Source organism: Sinocyclocheilus anshuiensis, unplaced genomic scaffold, assembly GCF_001515605.1.
Source record: "Sinocyclocheilus anshuiensis isolate Anshui unplaced genomic scaffold, SAMN03320099.WGS_v1.1 scaffold890, whole genome shotgun sequence".
NCBI classification, from domain to species: Eukaryota; Metazoa; Chordata; class Actinopteri; order Cypriniformes; family Cyprinidae; genus Sinocyclocheilus; species Sinocyclocheilus anshuiensis.
This window is the reverse complement of record NW_015537986.1, coordinates 1,210,965-1,221,528: the sequence shown is the minus strand read 5'-3', so window position 1 is coordinate 1,221,528 and position 10,564 is coordinate 1,210,965.

The following is a 10,564-nucleotide window of genomic DNA, read 5'->3' as shown; positions in this document are numbered from 1 at the left end:
CAGCGCAGCGCTGCTGTTTTTACAGTGGTAACCAAGGAAACGCTGTATCTGGTGAAGCGCCTCCTGCTGTCAGAGAGTGAATCTGCGTCTCATTCAGAGCTCCTGCTGTTTGCTTCGTTCAGGCATGTAGTATAATTTCACAAAGCTAGTCAGAACATTCTGTTTTTGCTTCAAATTGGGTTATTAAATCAAATTATGTATATGAAATTATATAAATAAATGATATGAAATGATATGTTTATGAATTATATAACTAAAATGAAATAACTGTTTGAAAAAAGATATCAGTTTTTATTTTTCTTCTTTTTAGGGCAGCAGTAGCTCTAGCAGCAAATCAACCATCCACATCAAAAGTTGCAGGACAGCCCTAACCGTTTTAAATTTCAGTTACTGTGCACGTTAAAAACAATTTATAGTCTTTTCTACGCCCGTGTTTTGTTCTCACAGACACCCGGTAGCAAGTAACAAAACAACATTAAACTCGGGCAAGAAGATAAAGTCCTTTTTGCTAAATCATAGACATGTATTTACAAATCAAGTATAATGGGAACATAGAATGATCTTGGAGAGAGCTTTACCGAGCTGACTGTCGTAACCGAATGCGACCAGGGTTTAAAGGCTGAACGAATGACTGACAGCCACAGCGGAGAAAAGAGTTTGTGTGAACTTTAATGTAAGGACTTAAATATTCATATGTAGCTCACATTAAGCTATCGTATGGCTTCAGAAGTAACACAGAATAATTCGCACAATCGGGGAAAAAAAAAAAATCTCGGTTTGGATCGGCTCTCTCTGACCGATATCCGATCTGAGAAAAATGGCACTATCGGAGCCGATACCCGATATGAATATCGGATTGTTCGATTAACAGTTTTCTTGGGGACAAAACTCTTAAACTCATAAAAATGTTGTCTTTCCATTTGGATTATACTGCTATTATCTTAGTGATATATGGTGCTTACAAGAAAGCTGTGAATTGTTTGTTCCTGGTTGTTGTTTTACAAGTTATAAGCACTTCTTCTAAATAACATTGTAAGTTCATTGATTAGCTAATATTGCAGTGTAATTTTAATTTTACTCGTCATATTTTCGTCAACATTCTGAAGATTATGAAATATTCAGGGATTTGGAGGTGCTAAAATGTTATAACATACAGGTTTTTTCTTTCTTTTTGCTCGGAACAAAACTGAACTAAACAAAAAAACACTAATCTATAGCACTTAAGACATTTGACAATCACATACAGAACTGGCAAAAGGTACTGGAGACGACACGGCGCAGACGTCACGTATCTTCTCACACAGCTTCTCACACAAGAAGGGGGTGACGAAAGTGTCGCGCTTCTTATCTCACGTCATTGGTCACATCTTCTGCTCACGGCAAGGTACGCGACGATCAACACGACTGGTTGCTTAGTTAGCAAAGTAAATGCATAAATCACACCCCATATTGGCGCCACAGTCATGTCATCGCCGGTGTGAAAATGCTATGACGTTTCGAGAAACAATGAAAAATTCGCTATTTGTCGTGTATGTTTTGCATGATGATATGATGAAAGGATGGTTCATTTTTAACAGCAGATTCAGTGACGTTAGAGCTGATCTGCGCATCACTGCACACGTCTGCGGCACGTTACGGCTCCACAGGAACCGGAGCTGATCGCAGCTGCTGTAGTCAGTGCTTGTGTTTATACCATAGACTGTATAAAAACATGGACGTAGTGTCCATGACGTCACCCATAGATTTCCAAAGAGAGTTTTTGAAGCTCAAAATTGGGCGGAGGCGGTCATCGCCATCTTGGCAGCGCGTCACTCCCGGATAATCGAAAATGGGCAAAGAGGCGGGAGCAGGTTGCTGAAGCCATGCCCACCTAGCTCGACGGTGGTGACAGCAGCGGCAATCCACCTGTCACTCAAGTGGCCACGCCCTTAATTATGCAGAACTTTAAGGCTTAATATAATTTAAACGGATGAGTTATAAAAACATTCACCCCCCTCACAGTTGTCATCAAGGGCAACATTTTTTGAACCAGGCTGTAAACATGTTTTTTTCTGCTGTAAAGTTGGGCATTTTAACATGGGGAGTCTATGGAATTGACTCCCTTTTGCAGCCAACCTCTAGCGGCCAGTTGATGAATTACAGTTTAAGTCACTTCCTTGTTGGCTTCACGAGAGAGAGGGGGAGGTTGCCGCTTGGTTTATACCAGCCAGCCGCGGCACGTTTCTGAAGCGGCTCTAAGCGCTGCTTGGTTAAAATAGTCTTTTGTGAGTTGTCACAGCATGGAGGACGGAACAAAACCTCGTCGGAGCCATAAGGGGTAACGGTAACATAATACGCTGAGCGTGGGCTGCTTTTAAATGAACATTTCCCAGATAGCAAAATACACTCGGGCCAGTTCCGGTTACATTCTCGCCTGCTGGAGACTTAGCCCTCGACTCGACTCCATCTGCCGCATGTGGGCCGGATGCCTGTGGACTCACTGCCCGACACTGAAGTATACAGTGCGCCGGACGTGGCCTGGATTCATTTTTAATATCTACTTTACTGTTCACTAATCTTTCATTTAAAATTGATACGCAGTCAAAACGTTTACTTTCATTTTAATTATATAGATATAAACGTCTCATTATGATGAATGCAATTTTAAAGTAAAGGACTCACTTGATTAAGTTGGCATGAGAGAAATTTATTTACACAATTTATTTACAAAACTATGCAATTACAGCAAAAAAAACAAAAAAAAAACAAGATGTTATACAGAAAATATATATATATATAACATAACATTTAGCAAAATTACAAAAATCCTGATAGGAGCAGCCCTAATTTAAAATAATCACAATGTTAGTGTAAGAAATAAAAGTAAAAGCAAAGAATAAAAGATGATTTAAAAAATATTAAAAATGCATTAAAACAGTTATAAACAAGTAATACTTTAAAATCAATTCTAAATGTAACTGGAAGCCAGTATTAAGACCTGAGGACTAATGTGATATGCGCAGATTTTTAAAATTATTTTTCATTCTTTATGAGCTGTGTTTTTATAATGGTCTTTTTGGAAGGCCAATGAAGAATCCATTAGAATCCAGTAGTCCACCCTGCTGGTGATAAAAGCATGATCAAGGCTGCATTTACACTGGCACAAAGAATCAGATTGCGTCCTGGAACGTCACGTGCACACTAATAGCTCACTGAAAGTTCTAATGAACAGGTATTGCGGTTGCGGCACAGTCAGCGATGAAATGCCAGAAGCAGCAAAAGATGACTTTAATGTCATGGATGAAAAGAAAGAAAGGAGATGTGAGTTGGTTGATTCAGTAACGGTAACATAATACGCTGAGCGTGGGCTGCTTTTAAATGAACATTTCCCAGATAGCAAAATACACTCGGGCCAGTTCCGGTTACATTCTCGCCTGCTGGAGACTTAGCCCTCGACTCGACTCCATCTGCCGCATGTGGGCCGGATGCCTGTGGACTCACTGCCCGACACTGAAGTATACAGTGCGCCGGACGTGGCCTGGATTCATTTTTAATATCTACTTTACTGTTCACTAATCTTTCATTTAAAATTGATACGCAGTCAAAACGTTTACTTTCATTTTAATTATATAGATATAAACGTCTCATTATGATGAATGCAATTTTAAAGTAAAGGACTCACTTGATTAAGTTGGCATGAGAGAAATTTATTTACACAATTTATTTACAAAACTATGCAATTACAGCAAAAAAAACAAAAAAAAAACAAGATGTTATACAGAAAATATATATATATATAACATAACATTTAGCAAAATTACAAAAATCCTGATAGGAGCAGCCCTAATTTAAAATAATCACAATGTTAGTGTAAGAAATAAAAGTAAAAGCAAAGAATAAAAGATGATTTAAAAAATATTAAAAATGCATTAAAACAGTTATAAACAAGTAATACTTTAAAATCAATTCTAAATGTAACTGGAAGCCAGTATTAAGACCTGAGGACTAATGTGATATGCGCAGATTTTTAAAATTATTTTTCATTCTTTATGAGCTGTGTTTTTATAATGGTCTTTTTGGAAGGCCAATGAAGAATCCATTAGAATCCAGTAGTCCACCCTGCTGGTGATAAAAGCATGATCAAGGCTGCATTTACACTGGCACAAAGAATCAGATTGCGTCCTGGAACGTCACGTGCACACTAATAGCTCACTGAAAGTTCTAATGAACAGGTATTGCGGTTGCGGCACAGTCAGCGATGAAATGCCAGAAGCAGCAAAAGATGACTTTAATGTCATGGATGAAAAGAAAGAAAGGAGATGTGAGTTGGTTGATTCAGTAAATTAGCTCAGGTCAGGATAATCATATTTTCTGTCTACACCTGTTGATGTTAGCCTAACATTGACTTAGCTAACATTAACATACACTGTTGCTAGGTAACTTCAGACTGTTGTTAGCTAAATATTTAATGTAGAACAGTGGTTACCAAACTGGGGTACGTGAGGCGACAGAGGGGTTGCTCGAACAAAATGCTGAGTTTTGCGGTGTTTGGTGAAGGGATCTGTGACTTTGAACGAATCGTTTGTGAAAGTCATTGATTCGATGATTCATTCATAAATTCAGCCACTTGCTTCATTACTGAATGAACGAATGACTCGATGACTCACGCATTAAGAGAGTGACTTACCGTATTTAAAAGAATAACTTTTTAATCGTCATTGCACATTACTCTATTGAACTTTTTTTAAATTTAAAACATTATTAATATTGTATTTATAAAGATAAAAAAAGGAATGGAAAGTCAAATTAGGGGGCAAATATGGTCCTTTTAATGGAAAAGTTGCAGTCCAAGTGGAAGAGAGGGGTACGCAGAAGAATGGTAAATGCCTCAGGTGGTACTCCACTCTAAAAGTTTGGGAACCACTGCTGTAGAACAAAAGAAGAGCCAAAGTGTGTGTTTAGATCAACTTAATTATTTCCTGGATTTTGTGTCACCGTAGTCCCTAAATTTATGTAAATGCAGGAAATGGGATTCAAATCTAAAACATTTCCCCCCATTTTGTGTCCCCCCACCCCCAAGTTACATCCTTGCCCCTCGGTAGAAATCGCGGTCCGGGGACACCTAGATCTGTCCGAAAGGGCACTTTAGCATCGGCGAGGCAATACTGTTTATATCGATATAGGCATGCAGTAGTTGGAAAAGAGCGCATCTGAGAAATATCGGAAGACAGAGTGAGCTGCTTCGTGCAAAGTGCATAATCCAATTTGTTCTAAACATGCGACATGCTTTATATTAAGGGCTTTAAAATATATAGTTAACACGCCTAATTTAAAGCGGTTTGCCCCGTCAGATGCTCTGACAGATACATGTGCTGCTGATAGACATGCTTAATGTTTAATGCGTTCGCTGTTTTCCTCCGTGCATAAATTACATTTCACAGGTAATGTAAAATGTTCTCCATCAGTAAAGTATAGAAAGTCATGGAAATATTTCCATTTTGCTATCAGGAGTGCATGAGTCTTCTGCGTGCGATTCTCCGCTAAACTTGACGGACTTCAGTCAACAAACGCCGCCGCGAGAATAAGATCGCATTAATTCTGACTAAAATATACATTTTGCTAAAATGTTTGTGTTGGTCAATAAAAGGTGCCATATGCAGAATTTTTTAATCTACAAGGAAGTGTATTTTTATGATAGCAGTAGCCTAAATGTAAAGTTAGACTGTTGTAATCTGGTAACCTAATCAAAATAGCTTTATACAGTTAGTGCTTTCTTTCTTTCTTTCTAGTTTAGTGAATTTAACTTCTGCTTCATGACGCATATTTGTTTTTAGATTGTAATGTTAGAATGTAATGAGATAAAAAAAAAAAAAATGCACATAGACTATTATATAGAATAGCCTACATGGTTACATTCACTATATTTGTTTTCATAGCCTTTAATATGAACATTGTTTTATTTGACAACATTGGGCAGGATGTAAAATAAAATAGTTATAAAATAAATACAGATTTTTTTCATCCTAATAGCAAAATGTAGAAAATACCGAGAGATATATCATATATTGCAATTCAGCCAAAAAATACCAAGATATGATTTTTTTGGCCATATCGCCCAGCCCTCCCTAATATATTGTATAAACTCGATATACCGCCCATCATGGTAATGTGCTAAAAACTAAGGTCTGACTCTAGAATTACACCACGATTCCTGAATTGAATTTTTTTTACTTTTTTGTTTCCAACTCCGCATGTCATGAATGTCCACTTAGACTTATGGTCACCTATACTCACATGGTAATCCCTCCTTTCTAAGTATGATCTGATTTATTTGAGTACCAACCCAGAGAGCCTCTCTAGAAGTATGTTTTGATCGACAGTGACAAATGTTTAATGTATTTGAAACGTGGTGCTTTCCTCAGTGTTAACTTGCATTTCACAGGTTTATTCTCAATCTGTAAATGTTAGAAAGTCATGGACATATTTCCATTTTGCTGTCAGTAGTGGATGAGCCTTCTGTATGCAAGCCTCCGTTAAAAGTTCACAGACAGTGCAGAATAAAATAGGAGTGCAATAATTCTGCCTAAAATATACATTTTGCTAAAATATTTGTTGTTAAAGGGTCATGAAACCCCCTGTTTCAGCACCGGTTAGTTCTCACCACAGTTCTGAAAAAATGACACAAAAGTGGGCTTGGCGCGCTGTGGAGTAGAGGGGAAAGAGGGGAGACAGACAACTTTGGTTTCAGATAGTTTAATTTTGCTCCCATTGAGTTAAAAACACAAATAAATGCACAGCCATTTGCATTTGCACTCTGCATCGAAAACATAAATGTGCTGTTGCAACTTTTAAGGCTTATTTTGCGGCGTTTATATAAGCCGCAAAATATGAAATAATTTGATGGTTGCATCAAGGAGCTGTAAAAACCGGTTATACTCACCAAGCAAATGAATCGCTGAATGCAATCTCACACTACAAAACATCTGTCACACATGCTGTTTAGGGGTGGGAATCACCAGAGGCCTCACTATACAATATTATCACGGTTACGGAAACCGAAAAATCTGGATGCACTTGGCCCAAAACTGAAAATGCTTTATATTATTTAATAAAATAATAAATAATCATTACAAAGTAATTTTGTAAGACTTTAAATTTAACACAATTTTAATGATACTGAATTTAAAAAAAACACAAGCCAATAAAATAACCACACTTTTACTGAAAGTAACAATAAAACTGTTCATAGATCGGAATATTGAGCGGAGCGTCAAACCGCGCAGTGACGAGGAGAGTGAAACATGCGCGCTGAACACTAATGGGCGGGGCGCGACGCGGTGCATCATATATTATTATTATTATTATTATTATTATATGTAGCCTTTAACTCAATTTTAATGATACTGAATTAAAAAAAAACACAAGCCAATAAAATAACCACACTTTTACTGAAAGTAACACAATAAAACTGGACAGAATTTATATTAATATTGGTAACACTTTACAATAAGGTTCATTAATTAACATTAGTTACCTACTTTAGTTAATGAACTAAGAATGAACAATAGTTCTTCAGCATTTATTAATCTTAGCTCATGTTAATTTCAACATTTACTAATGCATTATTAAAATCAACAGTTGTGCTTGTTAACAGTTAATACACTCTGAATTAACATGAACTAACAGTGAATAACTATTCTCATTAACTAACATTAAGAAAGATTAATAAATACTGTAATAAATGTATTGTTCCTTGTTCGTTCATGATAGTTAGTTAATACATGAACTAATGGAACCTTATTGAAAAGTGTTACTTGAGCGGAGCGTCAAACCGCGCAGTGACGAGGAGAGTGAAACATGCGCGCTGAACACTAATGGGCGGGGCGCGACGCGGTGCATCATATATTATTATTATTATTATTATTATTATATGTAGCCTATATTTTCGGTGCATCCCTACTTACATCCCCTCCTTGTTTACAAATCCGAAGTAAGTCCATACATCCGATTTAAACGCGGACGGGGCTTTCCTGATAACTTTCTGCGATGCCACCCTCTTTATTTTACTAACTTACTGCATGTTGAAGGTGACCCAGCTGACCTCACCAGAAAAAAACTCAGCACCACCATCAAGTGGATTGTAAAGATATTGATTTTATTATTCTACCAAATAGTATAATAAAAGATCGATACTTGGCGTCCGTGTATCGATACAGTATTGCTGCAGAAAATATCGCGATACTATGCTGTATCGAATTTTTCCCCCACCCCTAATGCTGTTGTGAATAATTAAGCGAAGCGTCTTCTCATAGGATAAGAACACCCAGTCTCATGAATAATTATGAGATGCCAGTGCATCATGGAATTAAAAGTCCTTTGCCACGTCACAAACTGTGACATCAATACGATGTAGATTTTAAACCCGGAAGGTGAAAATAGTGCAAGAGCACTTTTCTGAATATTTTAATTCATACTGGCATTCTTTACAGATTAGATGGGTTTTGTCAGTCTGCCCAAACTTTTTGTTCTAAACCTAAAATTCTTCCATTAGTGCTGTTAGCACACACACACAATAAATAAATAATATGAGGGCTTTGCCACCTCTTTTTCGGAACACCACTACACATCACAGGTTTTTATCTGTATTAAGCATTGTTCATTTGTGATTGGGTTGATTAAAACAATTTTTATTTGTTATTCAATAAAACAAATTATAAAATGACACCAGGACCCTTTTTTCATTTGTGATTGGGTTGATTAAAACAATTGTTATTTGTTTTATTCAATAAAACTAATTATAAAATGACACCAGGATCCTTTTTTAAAGGGTCAATAAGATCAAAGACAAATTATAAAATGACACCAGGATCCTTTTTTCATTTGTGATTGGGTTGATTAAAACAATTTTTATGTGTTATTGTTTGATTTATGTTAAGGACACAAACAGCAGCAGGTGTATATTAGGGATCCAGTATTCTATTTTGATGCAAATTTGATTTTATTCCCAACTATTTACGTAAGACTCAACCGACTATATTTCCAAGACAGGAATTTTGACATAACTTTGTGTGCATTTGACTGATAAGCACAAAGAAATACCAAAATACCTAAATTCTGTACTCTGGCGCTATATAGTCTCAGCCTCAGACTTCACACCCACGGACCGTTGGCTGAACGTCTGATGCATACAGCACACAAAATTGGAAACACTTCGGGAGTTTCGAAGTCGTCATTGGATTGGTTGAATTGACCATATGCACGATTACTTCCTGGTTTTAGATAAGCCAGCTCAGTCATTTCTGGTTAACTGTACTGTGCCTTAAGGGAGCGCCCTTTGCTCGGTTTCTCTACATAATCCATTCACAATTTGGAGAAAAGTTTTTAAATGACTGATCTGGCTTATCTAAAACCAGGAAGTAATCGTGCATATGCGCCTTTTGCTCGGTTTCTCTACATAATCCATTCACAATTTGGAGAAAAGTTTTGTTTGTCTAAGAGAACCAAATGTCTACATATACCGTTTCAGGAATGACAAACATGAATGTTAAATTTACGCCAGTGAATCCGTTAAATCATGCCGCGAGTCATTGCTATGATTGACAGTGGCAACGGAATGAATCATCTGACCAGCCGACGTCAAAATAGAGCTGTGCATTAAGTGATTGAGACTAAATTCAGACTAACAAAACTACAGCAGCAACAAGTCTGTGTTGGATAAAACTTAAACGATGTAGTTAAATTATTAAATTTAAACATTTCAAAATATTGAATGCACTATTTAATTCTTATACTTATTTAATTTGTATTTAACTATGTAGGTATTTAAATAATTCAGCATTATAGGCTGTTGTCTGGCCTTATTTATTTTTTTAATGACAAGTGACTTTGTGACTTCTTGCACTTAAAGTACTAAAGTGCGATAAAGTACTAAAATTTGTTGTAATATTTATTTTATTATAAATCAAAAAGCAAGACATGAAAAAAACAGGGAGTTGAAATGGCAGCTGCAGCCAATGAGCCCAAGGGCAAAGTGATTAGGCTATATTTCGTTTCGTTTTTTATTAAGTTAATTAAGGAAAACTTTTGGAGCATTTTTTGTTCGTTAAATAAGTTTTTGTTTTTTAAAGTAACGACCAAGCGGCCAGCGGCAGACAGTGAGCTGATCATAGCCTGTTATATGTCATATACCATAGCACGTTTGATCAGTTTAGCCTTCTCAAATCATCACGACTTGCCTAAAATAAAATCTATAGATATAAAACAGTTCAATTAGCAATGTTTAAACGTTAAACCTAGATAAATGTGCGCTGTTAGATGCATATCCAATAGTTTGTGCGGAGAGTGGAAGCTAAAGCACGCTTTGAAGGACATGAAGTCGCCAGCGAGATCACTTGCATTTTTTTCAGTGGAAACAACTTTAAATAGCCTATGCGTCATTTTTGCTCATAAAGAGTAATACATGATTCGGAACTGCAAAGTGTCTACTTTTTTTGTGTGCACTCACGATATCAACAAAACGTTGTGCTTTTATACTGCCGTTTCGGTCTTGAAAAGGAGCGCTTCACAAAAATGAACCGAAACTCAG